The sequence below is a fragment of the Bubalus bubalis genome, chromosome 9 (assembly GCF_019923935.1).
Source record: "Bubalus bubalis isolate 160015118507 breed Murrah chromosome 9, NDDB_SH_1, whole genome shotgun sequence".
Classification (NCBI taxonomy): domain Eukaryota; kingdom Metazoa; phylum Chordata; class Mammalia; order Artiodactyla; family Bovidae; genus Bubalus; species Bubalus bubalis.
Genome location: NC_059165.1, coordinates 7,684,750 through 7,704,018, shown reverse-complemented (window position 1 = coordinate 7,704,018; position 19,269 = coordinate 7,684,750). Strand labels below are relative to the sequence as shown.

At 39.5% G+C, this 19,269-nt stretch overlaps 1 long non-coding RNA gene across 4 annotated transcripts in view; it reads left to right on the top strand.

Moving 5' to 3' along the window:
* Positions 1 to 19,269, top strand: part of LOC112586804 — a 234,802-nt gene that overhangs the window by 139,022 nt on the left and 76,511 nt on the right. Inside the window, exon 4 of one of the 4 annotated variants that reach the window (XR_006641361.1) lies at positions 7,827 to 8,061. The exons of the other annotated variants lie outside the window; for them this stretch is intronic. This is a non-coding gene — a long non-coding RNA (uncharacterized LOC112586804). Of the gene's footprint in view, positions 1 to 7,826; positions 8,062 to 19,269 lie in introns of those variants that run through there. 4 annotated transcript variants of the gene reach the window in all.

The following is a 19,269-nucleotide window of genomic DNA, read 5'->3' as shown; positions in this document are numbered from 1 at the left end:
TGAAAATAAAACAACTAGATAAACATCTTGCCTTCAAATTTAATCTATAGGAAAACTCTTTTCCTAAGACCTATTTTACATAGACCTCACAAGTACATCAAATTTTACATAGTACATCTTTTTTTTTTTTTTTTTCTTTCTTGGTGAGGATTGATTAGTTAATGTTTACAAAGTATTTTGAAGGTATAAAATGCTATGCAAGTGCTAAGCTCAATAAAATGTATTTTATACCGAATCTGAGAGCTGACTTGTGCAGCATCCAGCTTTGTGAGTGAATTGAGCAAAGATGATTAAAATCAACATCATTTGTAATTTAAAATACTGTGAACAACAAAGAAGATCCAACTATGGCTTTCGTTTTGGCAGGCTGCAAATATAGATTGCTGAACAGCAGTAGTCTGTCAATATAAAGCATTTAGCACTTCACTAAGCAACTTGAGAGTTTTCTACTTTAAGCAGAAAAATATATATGAAATCTGATTTGGTGTAATGTTATTTTGATGGATTGGCTGTGTCATTATTAAAAAGAAAACTGCAACTCAACAAAATCTAAGAAAGAGTCTTCACTATAGAACTTATCAGTGTGGTGAATGTTCAGAAACAGGAGACCGTCCCCATGAGGTTACTCCACATTCCCATCCTGAATGTTCAGAAGGCTGATGAGAGTAATAGTTGCAGAGTAAAAAGGCATAGTAATCATTCAGAAAGATTTATAATAGATAAAAGATTGACAGCCAATCATATGAGAAGTAGCTTTGAAATGCATTTGGGTCATTTATACAATCTAATTCCACAAAATGCAAAAAATATTTTTTTATTGAAGTAATAAATGTTGATTGAGTCCACAAAATATTCTCAGAACTTTAGGGGCACGGTTCAATTTATTACACTTTTATAATGCCAGTCTTAAAAATAATTTAGTTCTGCTCTCAAGGGATATAAAGTGAGTAAGACACAAATAATGAACTCACAAACTAACAGCCTGAGAAGTATAATAAAATATCTAAATAAATATCTTTATTAAAGGAGAGAATGTGCAAGTTATATGATTAAGATAGCAATTTGATATTTTGGGTATTCAGAGGAAGAAACTTTGTATCCATTAGGGGAAATCAAAGAATAAAATGATAGAGTTCTGCCAATTTATCTATCTATTATCTATTGATTTTTGGGGAGGAGAAGTGTTTAAGGTAATAACAATTAAAAATTAATTTGGTTCATTAATTCTGTATTTATCCTGAGTCTTATATTTAAAAACAAAGGTCTTAAATTTACAAAATCCATTACTTCGTTAGTAAATCAAGGTTGTGTATGTATATGGTTCATTGATTTTTTTTTTTTTTCTATTGTGAAACCTTAACAAGACTGGTATGTTTAAGGACAATCCATACATTATTTTGTAAAAAGTTGCAATAAGATTAATTTCCATATTTTTATTTAAAATTATGGACAGATAGGCTAAAATCATTATACTTTATTCACTCCACTGGACAATGCACTTTCTCAGTAACAAAACTGGAGCTGTGAGTTGTCCCAAATATAAACGTAGCTAGATACTATAATATCTATATCTGTATCTTTAATATCTATATCATTCTAATCCCTTCTGCGGTTGATCTTATTCTTCAGTATGCATCTCTCAAATACCTAGAACCCTTACTGCTTTTCATAATTACAAAATTTCTTTTCATCCTAGGTACCCATAATTTCATAATCCTGGGTCCCCTGGCTTCCCTGATAGCTCAGTTGGTAAAGAAACTACCTGCAGTGCAGGAGACCTGGTTCAATCCCTGGGTCAGGAAGATACGCTGGAGAAGGGATAGGCTACCCATGCCAGTATTCTTGGGCTTCCCTTGTGGCTCAGCTGGGAAAGAATCCACCTGCAATGCTGGAGACCTGAGTTCAATCCCTTGGTTGGGAAGATCCCCTGGAGAAGGGAAAGCCTACCCACTCCAGTATTCTGGCCTGGAGAATTCCTTGGGCTGTACAGTCTGTGGGGTCACAATGAGTCAGACACGACTGAACAACTCAACCCACTCATCTGTTTCCTTTCTCCTATTAGAGTTCCTCTGTGTGTTTATCTCTTTTACATGCACACTCATTAAGAAGTATTTCAAACATTTAAAAGTGTAAGTGAAAGTGAAGTCGCTCAGTCGTGTCCGACTCTGTGTTACCCCATGGACTGCAGCCTACCAGGCTCCTCCGTCCATGGGATTTTCCAGGCAAGAGTACTGGAGTGGGGTGCCATTGCCTTCTCCGTAAAAGTGTAAGGATATCAACAAATCTCTCATGGTCCTACCACCCAGAGATATTCATTTTTTAAATTTTTGTACGTGTCTTTCAAAACATTTTTTCTACCTCAAGTACTTTTAAAAGTTTGTATAATATTACATAAATACATATTAAGCCTCACGTCATCAACTTCTTAAATATTTCTTCTGGAAGATGGCAGTGGTGTCTTTCAGCATCCCTTAAAGCCGAAGAACTAGGAAACCCCAGCATGTGTAAAATCTACTCCAAGTTGAAAAGAAATTAATTAATACAGTGCTTCAAACCAAAGAATTCTGTGAACAGGTCTGCATTAGCATCAGTCAACACGTATCGAGTGCTCACTGCCTGCTTTGGAGAACATTGTGTTCTAGGATGGAGTGTGGTAGAATGAGATGGCAGGAGGCTTGCCCTGTGAAACCCTATCTGTACGAAAGTGGAGCAACTGCTTATGTACCTGTAAGCTTTTCCACTAAGCATAGGGTGTCTTGGAGCTAACACAGCTTAATTCATTTTTAGTTCGGTAGAACCTAGCACGACACACACCACATATTGAGTGGCTAATGGAGGACTCTTGAATAGAATGACACGGCTATACTGGATAACTTTAAGACCACGTATAGTCTATTTTTGATCAACGATTTCTAAGCTATATGTGAATCCCTCATAACTAGACAAATTAGTTAATTCCAGTGTTTCACGTACGTGAAGTCCTTAATCTATTACAGTCAATGTTCTTTATATATGTGGGCTAATATCACTTTCACAGATCTTAAGGAGAAAGTAACCTTTTTTTCATCATTTTACAATGACAGGTTCAGAATCTTGTAATTTTCTGAAGGCTATATAGTGAGTAAGTGAGAAACAGCACGTGAGCACAGTTCCGACACCAGAGTGACTATGAGGCTGGTCCGTGCCCCTAAGGGAACCAGCTAAAAGAAGGCTCTGAGGATGAGAGGACCAGCACTTTCAGAACTTAAAATCACCAACAGCTCAGAAGTGATCTGAAAAGTTCCTTAAATTTGTTTGCACTGTTTTTTTTTTTTTTTGGCTAAGAATTATGACATGCTATTCTTGATGAAATAATCAAATTTTGTTAATAGAGATAAGACTTACTAGGGTTTTTTCTAGTACTGTATTAATTTCTCAGCTGAATTTTGATAAGGATATTTTCAAATTAGGACTATCCCAAAAGAGGGTGAAGAAATTAAAACACCATTTCATTAAAGAGTTATAGTAACAGGGTTTTAAGAGCTCAGAGGAGAAAAAAAATGTGTGTATGCTTTTGAATAAAGGCTATTTGTAGGACTCAGGGAGTTCAGTGAAGGTTTGGGAATGGATGTTAAAGTGAGTGTTCTGAGTTGACCAAAAGGTTCGTCTGGTCTCTTCTGTAAGATGGCTCTGGTAGCATAGTCTTTAACTTCATTTGGAAGAATCTTGTGTCTTGTCATGTTGTAGATTGTACTGAGGCAGTTCTCATACCAATGTACACTAAGGAAAACATCAAAATCAGCGAACTTCTGTGTGGTCATTTTAATATTGAAGAAGGAAGAAAAACAGCAACATTTTCGGCATATTATGCTTTATTATTTGAAGAAATGTAAAAAGGCGACTGAAATGAAAAAAAAAAAAAAAAAAAGGATTTGCGCCCTGTATGAGAAAGTGCTGTGACTGATCAAATGTGTCAAAAGGGGTTTGCAAAATTTCATGCTGGTGGAGACTTCTTGCTGGATGATACTTCTTGGTCAAGTAGACTAGTTGAAGCTTATAGCGATCAAATCAAGACATTAATTGAGAAAATCAAAGTTATATTATGTGGCAGATCGCCAACATACTCAAACTATCCAAATCAAGTGTTAAAAAAATCATTTGCACCATGCTTGGTTATATTACTTGCTGTGATGTTTGGGTTCCACATAAGCAAAAAAAAAAAAAAAAAAAACAAACCTCTCTTGGCTGTATTTCCACATGGGATTCTCTACTGAAATGTAATGAAAACGTTCTGTTTTTAAAACAATTTATGATGAGTGGTGAAAAGTGGATATGCAATAATGTGGAATGGAAGGGGTCATGGGGTAAGCAAAATGAACCATCACCAATCACACCAAAGGCCAGTCTTCATCCAAAGAAGGTGATGTTGTGTATATGCTGGGGATTGGAAGGGAGTTCCTAGTATGAACTCCTTCCAGAAAACCAAATGATTAATTCCAACAAGTCGTTGCTCCTGATCAGGCCAGATGAATGCTGCACTCGAGAGAAAGCATCCAGAATTAATCAAGAGAAAAGGCATGATCTTCAATCATAATGCAAAACCACATGCTTCTTTGTTGACCAGGCAAAAACTGTTAAACTTGGCTAGGGAGTTCTGGTTCATCTGCCAGAGTCACTAGACGTTGCACCGTCCGTTGTCCATTTATTTCGGTCTTTACAAAATTCCCATTTCCTGGAAGATTGTAAAAGGCAAGTGGAACAGTTCTTTGCTCCAAAAGATGAAAAGTTTTGAGATCGAATTATGAAGTTGTCTGAAAAATGGCAGAAGGTAGTGGAACAAAATGGTGAATAAGCTGTTCAATCAAGCTCTTGTAAAAATGAAAAAAATGTGTCTTTTGTTTTTACGTAAAAACCAAAGTAACTTTTTGACCAACCCAATAATACTATTTGAAATATTCCAGATTGGAGGGTGGCTTTATGAAAGTCTGAATGGAAATCTCTCCCATGTGACTTTATACTTCAGACTTAAGAAGAGTGGGTGAAAATCCCTAGGAGACCAAATCTAACTCTTTGCCAGAAAGCTCATTTTAGTAGTTACAACGGTCTCTCCTATTAGAGGGCGGGTGACTTTGCCTTTGTTGTTGTTTAATCAGTGTCTGGCAGCATGCTTGATTTGTAGTCAGCTTTCAGTGTTGATTTACTAAAGCCATGAGTGGGTGTTCAAATAAACAGCATACAGGGCTACATGACGAGGAAGTGTGTTCCCATTAATGGAGGGTTTATTTACAGTCTTGACAGGCACTGTCTGGTATACTGTGGAAGGATTCCTAGAGCTGGATAAGAAAGAAGCCTGGCATTGGGCAAAAGGCAGAGGTTTCTGCTACTGAAACCTGGTTGCCAGGTCAGAGTGGAGCTGCAGGCTGGACAGTGAGCTCTGGGTTCCTGCTCAGAGGCCTGATGGGTCCCAGGGCTTGGGGTGGAGCTGAGGCTGCAGACCCACACTAAGAGGTTCCAGCTGTCAGGGAACAGGGAGGCTTTTTACATGGCAGCTTTGATATAAAGGATTTTAGCATTTTGATGAGTTAAGATTACTCGAACACTTGGAAAAATAAAATTGCAGATCTTTTCATAAACTGTTAGTAATTACTAAAAGAAATCATTTCCAGAAATAGTATGTTCAAATCAGTGGCTCTCAAATATGACAGCATAACTTCCAACTCAGAGCATTAATTCTGATTTAGGAGTGGGATGAAATTATTTCCAAGTTAACTTTTCTCTTTAAAAGAAATTAATCAGCCCCCTCTTGTACTTCCCCCACCAAGAGGATTATAATTACACAGTTTTGAAAAGTTTTGTATGTGTCTGATACAGAGAAAGATTTCTTTACTTACATTTATGAAAGTCAGTGGATTATTCAGTTCAAAATAAAATTTAACTAATTTTTGTTTCTATTATGGGTTTCCTTGTGGCTCAGATGGTAAAGAATCTGCCTGCAAGCTGGGAAATGTAGGTTCGATCCCTGGGTCAGTGTTCTTGCCTGGAGAATCCCATGGAGAGAGGAGCCTGGTGGGCTTCAGCCACGAGGTCGCAAAGAGTCAGACAGGACTCGGCGACTAACACTTTCACTTTTTTTATGTTAAGGCAAATAACAGTTTGAATATTTTCATTTTAATTATTTGCATCATCTAGTAGGTTTTTTTTTTTTTTTTTTTTTAATTTCCTCCTAGGAGGCTAAGGGTCTGTTTTATAGTTTCTAAAGTAAGAGAAAAAATTGTATATACTCTCAATATCAGTTTTCCTCCTTTGCCTATTAATAAGAACCCCAAATTTTAGCTGACTACCTTAGCTCAGCTGGTAAAGAACTTGCCTGCAATGCAGGAGACCCCGGTTTGATTCCTGGGTGGGGAAGATCTGCTAGAGGAGGGATAGGCTACCCACTCCAGTGTCGTTGGGCTTCCCAGGTGACTCAGCTGGTAAAGAATCTGCCTGCAATGTGGGAGACCTGGGTTCGATCCCCGGGTTGGGAAGATCCCATGGAGAAGGTAAAGGCTGCCCACTCTAGTATTCTGGCCTGGAGAATTCCAAGGGATGTATAGTCCATGGGGCTGCAAAGAGCTGGACATGACTGAGCGACTTTCACTTCCACCTTGCTAGCCAGCTCAGAACTGATTTTTCCTTTCATTGGTTATGACCTTGTAAATACATTTTGACTAATGAAAGCTGTTATGTGTAAGTCTCAGGAAATATCCTCAAAGATTATACGATTTCCATACTTATTCCCTCTAATAATTTTTCCTGGGATATGGACATGATGACTAGCATACAGACAACCATATTGTGAAAGGAGGCAGCGCAGTAAAGGTGGGACCCTTACCAGGAAACTACGAAACACGCCTGGTTTTCCTAAATCTGTCACTCAGTGACGATAAATGTTGATCTTGTTTGTCATCTTTTGTTGGTGCTGCTATTGTTATTGCTATTGTTACTGTTATACGTAGCTCAGCTTGACGCTGATACACCGGAAAAGGCAATAGTCAGGGTCACACACGTGCAGCCCCTCACGTTTGCACAGCGCTCTTGTAATTAATCTGTGTCAGAGCTGCGCGGTAACCTTTAGAGTTGTGACAGTGATTAAAGTTTACCAAACACCTTTGGCAATTTGAACTGCCACAGACTGGCACGAATGACTGATGCATTTCTAGATCTTGCCTTTTTGCGGAAAAGAAAAGCTGCCCCCAAATTCCTATCCAAATACAGTACTTTCTGGGTTGTTGACATACGTATTTGGAAGGTCAGTCATACATGGAAAAGAGAATTTACAAAAACATAATAGTAAGGTTTTGTTTTTTTTTAGTTAAATAAAATGCATTCTTGGCACTTTGAAGTCTACAATAATATAACAAGATTTGTGATAAATGTTATTCTGTTTAAAAACACTGCAGTTTAGGCTGTTCATTGAAACAATGTGGAGTAAGGTAGAGGGATTGAGTCCTAGCTTGATGCTTCTGCCCTGTATTCTGGTCCGTTGCTTACCCATGGGTTTCTCTTCAACACAGACTTGACTGCAATTCGTTAACTGAAGTTTTTCTGAGCACTGTTCATGGACCCTCTAGCTGTAGGCTCCTTCCTGGTTTGGGGTGCTATGGGCATTGTGTTGATATTTTGATTTGAGGTCATGTTTATTCCTTTATTCATACTATTCACAATGTGGCTGCTAAATGTACCCCTGTGCTAAGAATTCCTGCTATTGGCATAGGTATAGCAAACAGAGTCCAAATTATGCATAAATGCTCTATAGAGGAATTGGGCAAGGTCTGTGAAACTGTTTTTGTTTTTTTTTTTTTTAGGCCCTGAGACTGTTTTAAGAACATCTTTAGTAGAAGCATCTAAATTACATTTCTGTTTAAGTCTTGTTTTAAACAATAGTTCATCTGAGGCAAGAGGAATGTGTAAAGATTTTTGTGACTCTGAGAAGATCTATGAAAGAAAGTAATTGAAGAAACGCTTTACACCAAAAGTAATTTGAGCCATTGTTCTTAAAGCTTGTGTGTCAAAAATAACTTGTGGAAAGAGCTGTGTTTCTCAGAGGTTTGCAATCCACTGCTGTGCAAAACTGCTATGAAAATGCACTGCCACCAGGTAAACGATGCGTGTCTGTCCTCCTAAACGTTTGTCGACACGTATGGACGGAAAGAGAGAATGAGTTTTCCAGTTCTATTTCAGCTGATTCTTAGGTGAGACTGAGCTTTGAAGAAATTGACTTTTTAAAAAAAATGACAAATAAAGAGCTCTTATGTCATACATCACAACACTCAAGCATATAGGGATATATACATTTGTTACTCGCTCATTGGATGGAGGGGCCTGGAAGACTACCGTCCATGGGGTCGCTAAGAGTCGGACACGATTGAGTGACTTCACTTTCACTTTTCACTTTCATGCATTGAGAAGGAAATGGCAACCCACTCCAGTGTTCTTGCCTGGAGAGTCCCAGGGACAGCCTGTTGGGCTGCTGTCTATGGGGTCACACAGAGTCGGACACGACTGCCGCGACTTAGCAGCAGCAGCAGCAGCATTGTTACTCTTTTAACCTGTCAAGTATAATATGCCTACATAAATATGCATATATTTATGTACATGTAAGTGTACAGCTTGATAGATTTTCATTAACAGAAAATACCAAGGGAATAGGGACTTGCATTAAGTAAAAGAAAATTTCTGACCTTCCAAATGCCTACTCTTGTTCCCTTCCAGTTACAAGCTCACCAAGGGTGCCAGCATCCTGACTTCTAAGAGTATAGACGAGTTTTGCCTTTCTTGCAGTGTTTTTATGTGTTTGTTTTTTCATTTTTAAAAAGTAAGGAATAAAACATTTTCAGTGAAGGAAAAGAAATACAGAAATTTTAAGAATTCAACTGAATACATGTCTACACATGTCTATACTTGTGTAACCATCATTCAGATCAAGACAGAGATTTCTATCATGCCAGAAGCTTTCCTCCTGTGCAGTCAGTAGTCAACCCCTCCTCAAAGGAAACCACCACTCTTAACTCTGTTTCTTCAGTGAGGCTTCTTTGGTTTTAACTGCTAGCCTGGTTGCTCAACCAGTCCATTCTGAAGGAGATCAGTCCTGGGTGTTCTTTGGAAGGAATGATGCTAAAGCTGAAACTCCAGTACTTTGGCCACCTCATGCGAAGAGTTGACTCATTGGAAAAGACTCTGATGCTGGGAGGGATTGGGGGCAGGAGGAGAAGGGGACGACAGAGGATGAGATGGCTGGATGGCATCACCGACTCGATGGACATGAGTTTGAGTGAACTCTGGGAGTTGGTGATGGACAGGGAGGCCTGGCGTGCTGCGGTTCCTGGGGTCGCAAAGAGTCAGACATGACTGAGCGACTGAACTGAACTGAACTGGTTGCTCAAAGTGAGCAACCTAGTCTGCGCTTCCAAGGAATTTATTGTAGAAAATCTAGATCTATAAGCAGGAACTATTAATACTGTATGCTACAGGCTGTGATTAAGAAGGGAGCACTCTGGAAACTCCCAGGAAGGGCAGCTAAATCCAGCACAAATGTTGGGTAAGGCATCCCAGTGGGAGGGACACTAACCAAGAGTTCAAAGATGGGGAAACATCAGCCAGGTAGAAGAATTACAAAGGAACCACAAGGGCAACCACTTCTACTGGTCTGGAGTTCAGGACGACTGGATCATAAAATATTTGGTGAAGAGTAACAGAACATGGCTTAGAAAGACAGAGACCAGGCTATGTAAGAAATGTGTCCTTTGTCCTGAGCTTATGGCAGATACGATATGATCAAATTGGAACTTCTGAAAGTGCGCTGACTGTGATTTAGAGATTTGGATTGAGGAGAGGATTCCCCCTCGGCAGTCCAGTTTTGCGCTGAGGGCGGGAGATTGTTTCAGTATTCTGAAAGAGGAGAACCAGAAATAGGAGTAATGAGAACCGCAGTGAACAGCGTAGCCACATTAACTAAACCAAGGGTAACTGACAACCTGTGGATTTTCAGCACAGCAATGGGAGGTAGATGTTACCAGCTCCATGCTATTGATGGTAAAACTGAGGCATAGGACTGAGCAACGTATCGAAAATCACACTATAAATGATGGAGCCAAAAGTCAGATTCAGAAAGTCTCTCTCTGGGATGTGCCTCCCTGTACTGGGAGTTCAGTTCAGTTCAGTTCAGTACTGGGAGTGACCTCTTCAGTTAACACCATCAAGTCACTACTAGCATTGCAAGCCTACACGGTTTTCCCCCCATGGGAAGAAACCTATCGATTTTCCTTTTCTTTGACTGGTTCTCAATCTCTACCCCTACATATATGAAATTTTCTCTACTGGGATCTAAGGTGTTATAATAATAAACCTCTGGCAACTTTCTGGTTGATCTGCTGATGTCGTACATGATAACCTAAGGATATCATTACAGGTTTCCTCTACCAAAAAAAAAAAACCCACACAAAACGAAATAAAAAAAAAACCCATTTTTACTCTGTGCTCTAATTGCCATCTGAATTCAGTGCACACTTCTTAACATAGAACTCAAAACCCTCTGAAATCCCGAGACAGTCTGTGGTTACACTCATTCTTCTTACTCCAAAATCCCCACATATTGTGCATCAAACTCCACTTGAAACTCTTGCTTTTCCTTGGGCTGCCCTGCTCGCTCATCCTTGTTTTTATTCCTGTCTTGAATGCTTTCTGTCTCTGGGTTGAAATCCAAGATACTGTTAAGGGCTCAGCTCTGGAAAACCTTTCCCACCCCTCACCCCTGTCCCACAGCCTCCACTGAGGCTCTTTCCTCTGAGAAATCATAGTACTTTCAGAGTATTGCAATTTTTTTTAATACCTTTATAGCACTCAGTGAGAATTCTACTTGGTGCACTTTCAAGGAAATTAGGAAGGACTCCTTGTCTGCTAAAGTGATCTCACCATCTGGCTCCTATTGCCTGAAGTTTTACAATTAAAACCAGAAGTGAATTCGCCATGAAGCTAACAGTGCTTCAGCTTTGGTACCCTCTACCTGAACGGGCCTCTGTGAGTTTTGGGAGATGTAGAATGTTCTAGGTAGAGATCAGAGGTGGACTGCTGTCAGGAAGCATGTTTATATAGTCATATTTGTAAATTTTCTAAAGAGATCTAAAAATATAGACAGACACGAATCTCCATGGCTTCAGTGTTTCATTGGCATTGACTTTCTCATTCCAAAGCAATGATCACTTCCATAACTGGCTCCGTATTGATAACTCTGTATTCTTTTTCTTAGTGAGCCACACAAATCATACAGACCTCAAGCCTCAACAAAATCTGGATCTACATCACATCATTCCACTGACTTAAGTTGTTCAGAGTATTGCCTTGCCTGGTTTCCTCTTCCAGCTTATTTCGTTTTTACTGCTGGGGATATTTAGCCATCGCTAAGAAAAACATTAGGCCTGGTTAGAAATTAGTCCTGTTCCCAGTCATGAGACTAAAAGCAGTAGTTCATTCTGTCTGCAAAAGCCAGTGATGTATGATCCTTTTCTGGTCTTGTCTGGTTCCAGGAATTGTGTACCTTTTCCTGTTTCTTGGGCTTCCCAGGTAGCTGAGCGGTAAAGATTCTGCCTGCCAATGTAGGAGATATGGGTGTGATTCCGGGGTCGAGAAACTCCCCTGGAGAAGGAAATGGCAACCCACTCCAGTATTTTTGCCTGGGAAATCCCATGGACAGAGAAGCCTGGAGGGCTACAGTCCATAGGCTCACAAAGAGTCAGAGATGACTGAGCCACCGAACGTCCATGCCCCTGTTGCTTACCATGGCTTGGCCTATTCTAATAACTTAAGTCCCTTTCTGGTTTCCCTATGTCTGAGACCCTGCCTTAAATATCTGTCAGGGAATATAGTCTCACAGCTGGGGAAAAGGACATTCCTCTTGGGGAAGCTTTGACTCAAGCCTGTAGGAAGACTAGACACTGGATTGGTTAAACGTACACATAGTAACATGAAACCACAACATCCATGGCAACAAAGAAGGCAATGTTGCAAGAATAGGGAATAGCATGGGTGAAACCAGCAAGGAGGAAATGAAAGACAATAAGGGAGCTGATTTGCTAACGGATGGGTATTTGTGAAGGGTAGAAGATGATCTGTTAGAAAGGTACGAAGACATTGGGAGGGCCTTGATAGCTGAAATTGAGATTTACCGTTTATCATGGCTTGTGCTGATAATAGAGAATGTTTCTGTTTTTTTTCCCCAAGTTGACCCTTCAATTCTGTTTTGAGATATTCTGAAGCATAATAAAAAGATTGGCATCTATTTGCAAATCTATTTGTGGGTAACAGAAGTACTGTACATAGTATTCAAAGTATATTGATTGTATCAGTATATGTATAAAATTATCAGTACATTCTTTTGGCTAAGATTGTGAATGATTTTATTACATCCTTTTTTCCTCTCCCTTAGCCAATTTTTTTTTTTTTTTTTTGCATCAGGCACTTAGTAATTTTGTATTTAGGGGAAAGCAAAAGTATTACTGTTAAAATATGTTTGGAGAAAAATACATAAAATAAATATTCAAAAATGAAGTCAAAGGATATATGCCAGTTTATTTACAGTGATTAGATGATTGCAATATGTGGTTTTAAAAACATCAATTTATTATTATTATTTCTTTTATTATTTTGTGTCAGTGAACTGATACAAGTTTTCATAACTGACACTATTTTTGAGTTAGGAAAAATAAATATATTATAGAAGGAAAATATGGGAAGAACTATTCTGAAATATTAATGTTTATCTTTAGGTGGTAACATATTAGAAGATTTTTTCTTTTGACATTTTATTTTGAACAATTCTATAATAGAAGCCATTAGCAATTAAATTATATCTAAAATAAGTTAAGTATAGTTTTATGTGTCACTGTTTCTAGAACTAGTTTCAGAAAGCTGTATTACATTGCTATTTACCATATCCCATATCTTCTAAATAAAAACTAACATATTTCCTCTTACAAATATCTTGTTGGCAATAAATATTCTGAATATCTCAGAAAACTGTTTTAAATGTTGGATGGATTCATTTTTTCATGCAGTAAACATCAAGTCAAGAATTAAATGTTTACTTCTGTAACAGTATTTCAAACTTCTTTCTTTTTAATGCTGGCAACGTCATAATAGATGAAAATATTTTCAAGACTGTTTTTATCAGAAGTCACTCTAACACAAGTGATTAGATAGAAAAGCATAGTCTGTAGTTACTAAATGGTAGTTTTAGTTTCTTCAAAATAGTTTTTGATCTGGGTTGGCTGCTCTTGCAGAAATTTGTTTAAGACTTTAAGACTTGAATTGGAAGGCAGATGTGACTTAGTTTTGCTTTAAATTCTTCTTAATATAGTACACAAAGAGAGGACAACTACTCAAAGAACCAGAAAGTATACATCTTAATCCTAAAAGTACTATCACTTCAAAGTGAATCACAGCACTATTTGGAAAAAGGCTTGCATTGTTATTTAAGTTCATCCATTCATTTCAACAGGATTAAAATAGATGATGCGCTTACCTCACATGGCATTGAAATTCGTGGTGATGAAAGGAAAGGGTGAACTTCAGAGATGCAGTGTGCAAGATTTAAGATTTGATGGAGGGATTTACTTCTCAAATTGTCATTGCCATTGATTGGATTTACTAATCAATGAGCAAGAATTGACTAAAATGAGAAGCTGTGCCTAAAACTGGTAAATCTATATTTCATATTTTACTTCTGCTTTTTGAAAGACAGAACAATTCGATCAGTGGCTGAGGTAACATTATATGTGAACTGGCTAAACTTATACTCTGGATCCTTACTTACAGCTAGCTATTCCAAAAGATCATCTAAATTTTCCTTCAACTTGAATTATTAATTTGGAAATGTTTTGTTAATACTAATATATTAGAATTCTAGATTTAATCATATTTTGAGTCTTCTGGCCTGACACACTCATCTTTGTAATTTCACATTTTTAGCCTTTTCGTCACATCTGCTTTTTTAATTTTTATCATTAAGCATTTTTTTTCATTTATTAGGATGATTATCTACGTACCCAATCTTGATCAGTGAAATTCTATATTATATAAAAATGCCTGATCAGTTAGATGAAATTAATCAAAACCACAGTATGGATCGTACAGGTGACAGTGGTTTCACACTTTCCAGATAATTATTTTAGGCTAATTCATTTCCTTTTAGAAAACACCTATATAACTACTTACTGTAATTATTTTGAGACTGTGTTGAGCACAACTTATGGAAATCAGGATACCAAAAGCATTCTTTAAAAACATTATATTTTTAAAAATAGAGTTTGTGTAAGGAATGATGAAAAGGTTTTGGAAATGATGATGTTTGCACAGTGCTGTGAGCATAATTAATGCCATTGATTTAGACACTGAAATAGCTAAAATGATGGTATCTTATGCTCTCTATATTTTTTACAGTAAAAAGTTTAAGAGATACAGAAGAAAAATTAATTGTATGTTTTATAATCAAAAAGTAACATTAGGTTTAGGGCAGTGCAGATGATTGAGGTTTTTCATTGGAAATTTTAGAAAAGAAGCAATTTGTCAGGGGCTCGCGTAAGGAATGTTGTACTGCATTCAACATGGTTAAGTATCAACTTGATTTTCAGAGCCTGCGGAGTGAAATCTGGATCTTTGAACTGATGAAGTTTGGAAATTTTCTGTGTGATTTAGTCAGCAAGGGGTTTGAGAGTGTCCCTCTCCAATGTGAAGTGGAGGTTGAGGTGGCTGGCAACTTGATCCTTTTATGGTTGTTGGCTACTGCCTCATCCCCCACCCCAGCCTCAGCAGTGCCCTCCAGCACTCAACACCACTCCAGCACCTCCCTCCAGTCCCCAGCACCCCCCCAGCACCTCCCTCCAGTCCCCAACACCCCCAGCACCTCCCTCCAGCCCCCAACACCCCCCAGCACCTCCCTCCAGTCCCCAACACCCCCAGCACCTCCCTCCAGCCCCCAACACCACCCCAGCACCTCCCTCCAGTCCCCAGCACCCCCCCAGCACCTCCCTCCAGCCCCCAACGCCACCCCAGCACCTCCCTCCAGTCCCCAGCACCCCCCAGCACCTCACTCCATCCCCCAACACCCTCCCAGCACCTCCCTCCAGCCCCCAACGCCACCCCAGCACCTCCCTCCAGTCCCCAGCACCCCCCAGCACCTCACTCCATCCCCCAACACCCCCCTAGCACCTCCCTCCAGCCCCCAACACCCCCCAGCACCTCCTTCCATCCCCCAACAACTCCCAGCACCTCCCTCCAGCCCCCAGCAGCCCCCCAGCACCCCCCAACACCTCCATCTCTCCACAGCTGAGTGCTGCTTAGAGGCATGTGGGGAACCCAGGAGTGCGACCTTCACATCTTCTTAAAATTCTGTCTCTCTGTTTGGACTTGTCATCCCAGTCCTTAAAAACATCCCTGAGAAATGGAAAGGGAAAGGCTTGAGAAGGGTGAGAGAAGTGGGATATTTCAAAGTTGTGCCAAAAACAGCAAAGTCGGAAAAGCCTTGGCAAAACAGAAGAGCTGGCTACTTTAACACCTTTCTCATTCCTGGGATCCCCGGTTAACAGCAAGTGCTACTGTCCCCAAAGGTTCTGTTTTTGCAGGTGGAAAAGCAGTTGGACCAGCACCTTCTCTCCAACCCAAACATTCTTTTCCAGCCCTCCAGGAGCAGCCTGCTCCAGTGAGCTCAGCGTTCAGCTGTCAAATCCCAGAAGGCCCATTAGCCCGTAACCAAATGACAGGTTGTAAAGTTCCTTGGAGTGAAGAATTAGGCTAAGCCGTTAACCTTCCCCATGCAAAGGACAACAAAGAAATTCTAGTAAGAGGTAAAAAGACAGACACTCAATTTACTGTTTCACTCTCAAATCCTCATCCGTTGCTCATGGAAAAAACATGGGCTTTTCACAAGCATTTTCCTTGGGCAGTTGGCATGGGAGGCTCCCTGCAGCAGCGGCCTCTTTGCTTCTCTGCCATTTATTTTCCCATTCCCACTTGCTGCCTACTCCACTCAAGCACTTTGTATGAAGTGATGCCACTTCAGCTGAAGTGCTAAAATCTGCCCGCCCTAAATGGGATATGGAAATGTGGGAATATTAGCCCTTAAACAGTAGGATAAAAATTCTTTCATCCATCTATCCCTAAGGCGAACTGGGTTTTAAAGCCAAAATCACAGGTTGCCTTTTGCTTTGTAAATCAACAGTTGGATGTGTAATTGGGATTTATTTTTTTTCTTTTAATGTCAAAGTGACTCTTGGGTGTTGATTTGGCAAGTGGAAGTAACATAGAAAGGCTGTATAAGTAGTTTTAGAATGGCAGTTAAAATCTCATAATCTAACTTTAACAATTGATTTTGCTCCAAATTTCCATATTGGTATTATTCAGCTTTTGGCTGGGGTTCTAGAAATGGAACTTTTCCCAGTGAAACTCAGACTAAGTCTAATATTGGACTTATCGTGTTCATAGTTTGGGTAGGTTGATTTTATACATCTAATTTGCAGACTATAGTAACATGAGATGAAAGGACTATTTCTTTTATTCCCTTGGTAAGGTAGAACGTTTTCTTCCAATACATTTTGCAATTTACTTTTGAAATTTATGGAGGTTAAGAAAAGTACCATTCCATTATCTAATAGGTCTTGCTAATAGGCAGTTTTCTTAAATACTCAGCTTAAATTTTCCATTGCTCATCAGACTTCATATCTTCATAATTTTCCAATCTTACGGATTTTATAACTTAATGTTTGCACAGAGTTAAGAGTGATTCTCCAGATTATGATTTTTAAAAATGTACATTAGGTGGTTTGCTCCCTAGAAATTCTGTAAACTACTGATTGATTGAATGTGTGAAACACATTTAGCCCTATTTCTAAAAGTAAAACTTTGTTGACAAACTATCATTGAGGATAGCAGGAAATGGGCTCATCTGTCTAGCTGAAATATTGGTTTTGCTTACCTTGCTGCTATCAAAGTATTTTTAAGAAGGAATAAGTTGTGAGTTGATCATGCTTGTGGGTGACTTTCTGAGGTTGTGTCAAGATTGGTATATATGGAGGGACACAGCAGAGCTAGAGAGTAGGACTGTTTTTCAATCACTAGTAAACTATGGGGTCTTCAGTCATTGATTTACCAGTAAAAGGCTGTATCTTTCATCACCAGATCCCTGTAACATTTGGATATTTTAGTATATTCACATTTCAAATCTTATACTAGATATTGAAAGGCTGTCCCTAACACTTGTCAGTTTTAGTAGAGTAGCTCAGTTGTGTCTGACTCTATGCGACCTCATGGACTGCAGCACGCCAGGCTTCCTTGTCCATCACCAACTCCTGGAGCTTACTCAAACTCATGTCCATTGAGTCGGTGATGGCATCCAACCATCTCATCCTCTGTCATCCCCTTCTCCTCCTGTATTCAATCTTTCTCGGCATCAGGGTCTTTTCCAATGAATCACTTCTTCGCATCAGGTGGCCAGAGTATTGGAGTTTCAGTTTCAGCATCAGTCCTTCCAGTGAATTTTCAGGACTGATTTCCTTTAGGATGGACAGATATGAACTCCTTGCTGTCCAAGGGGACCCTGAAGAGTCTTCTCCAACACCACAGTTCAAAAGCATAAATTCTTTGGCGCTCAGCTTTCTTTATAGTCCAACTCTCACATCCATACATGACTACTGGAAAAACTACAGCTTTGACTAGACAGACCTTTGTTGGCAAAGTAATATCTCTGCTTTTTAATATGCTGTCTAGGTTGCTCACAGCTTTTCTTCCAAGAAGCAAGGGTATTTTAATTTCATGGCTTCAATCACCATCTTCAGTGATTTTGGAGGCCCCCCAAATAAAGTCTCTCACTGTTTCCATTGTTTCCCCGTCTATTTGCCATGAAGTGATGGGACCAGATGCCATGATCTTAGTTTTCTGAATGTTGAGTTTTAAGCAAACTTTTTCACTTTCCTCTTTCACTTTCATCAAGAGGCTGTTTAGTTCTTCTTAGCTTTATGCCAATAAGGGTGGTGTCATCTGCATATCTGAGGTTATTGATATTTCTCCTGGCAATCTTGATTCCAGCTTGTGCTTCATCCAGCCCAGTATTTCTCATGATGTACTCTGCATATAAGTTAAATAAGCAGGCTGACAATATACAGCCTTGACATACTCCTTTCCCAATTAAAAACCAGTCTGCTGTTTTATGTCCCTTTCTAACTGTTGTTTCTTGACCTGTATACAGGTTTCTCAGGAGGCAGGTCAGGTGGTCTGGTATTCACATCTCTTGAAGAATTTTCCAGTTTATTGTGATCCACACTGTCAAAGGCTTTAGCATAGTCAATAAATCAGAAGTACATGTTTTCTTGGAGCTCTCTTGCTTTTTCAATGATCCAACAGATGTTGGCAACTGGATCTCTGGTCCCTCTGCCTTTTCTAAATCCACCTTGAACATCTGGAAGTTCACAGTTCATGTACCATTGAAGCCTGGCTTGAAGAACTTTGAGCATTACTTTACTAGCGTGTGAGATGAGTGAAATTATGCAGTAGTTTCAGCATTCTTTGGCATTGCCTGTCTTCGGGATTGGAATTAAAACTGACCTTTTCCATTCCTGTGGCCACTGCTGAGTTTTCCAAATTTGCTGGCATATTGAGTGCAGAACTTTCACAGCATCATCTTTTAGGATTTGAAATAGTTCAACTGGAATTCTATCACCTCCACTAGCTTTGTGTGTAGTGATGCTTCCTAAGGCCCATTTGACTTCACATTCCAGGAGGTTGCCATTAACCTCACCATAGAGCCACCACAACTTACACAGGACTGGGGAAACAGACTCTTTGAGGGCACAAACAAAATATTGTGCACACCAGGACCCAGGAGAAAGGAATGTGATCCCACAAGAGACTGACCCAGACTTGCCCGTGAGTGTCCAGGAGTCTCCAGGAGAGGCGTGGGTCAGCGGTGGCCTGCTACAGAGTTGGCGGTACTGAGTGCAGCAGTACATGCTTGGGACCTTTTGGAGGAGGTCACCATTATCTTCATTACCTCCACCATAGTTTTTCCTCAGGTCAAACAACAGAGAGGGAACACAGCCTGACCACCAACAAAAAATTGGATTAAAGATTTACTGAGCATGGCCCTGCTCATCAGAACAAGACTCAGTTTCCCACTCAGTCAGTCTCTCCATCAGGAAGCTTCCATAAGCCTCTTATCCTTCTCCATCAGAGGGCAGACAGAATGAAAACCACAATCACAGAAAA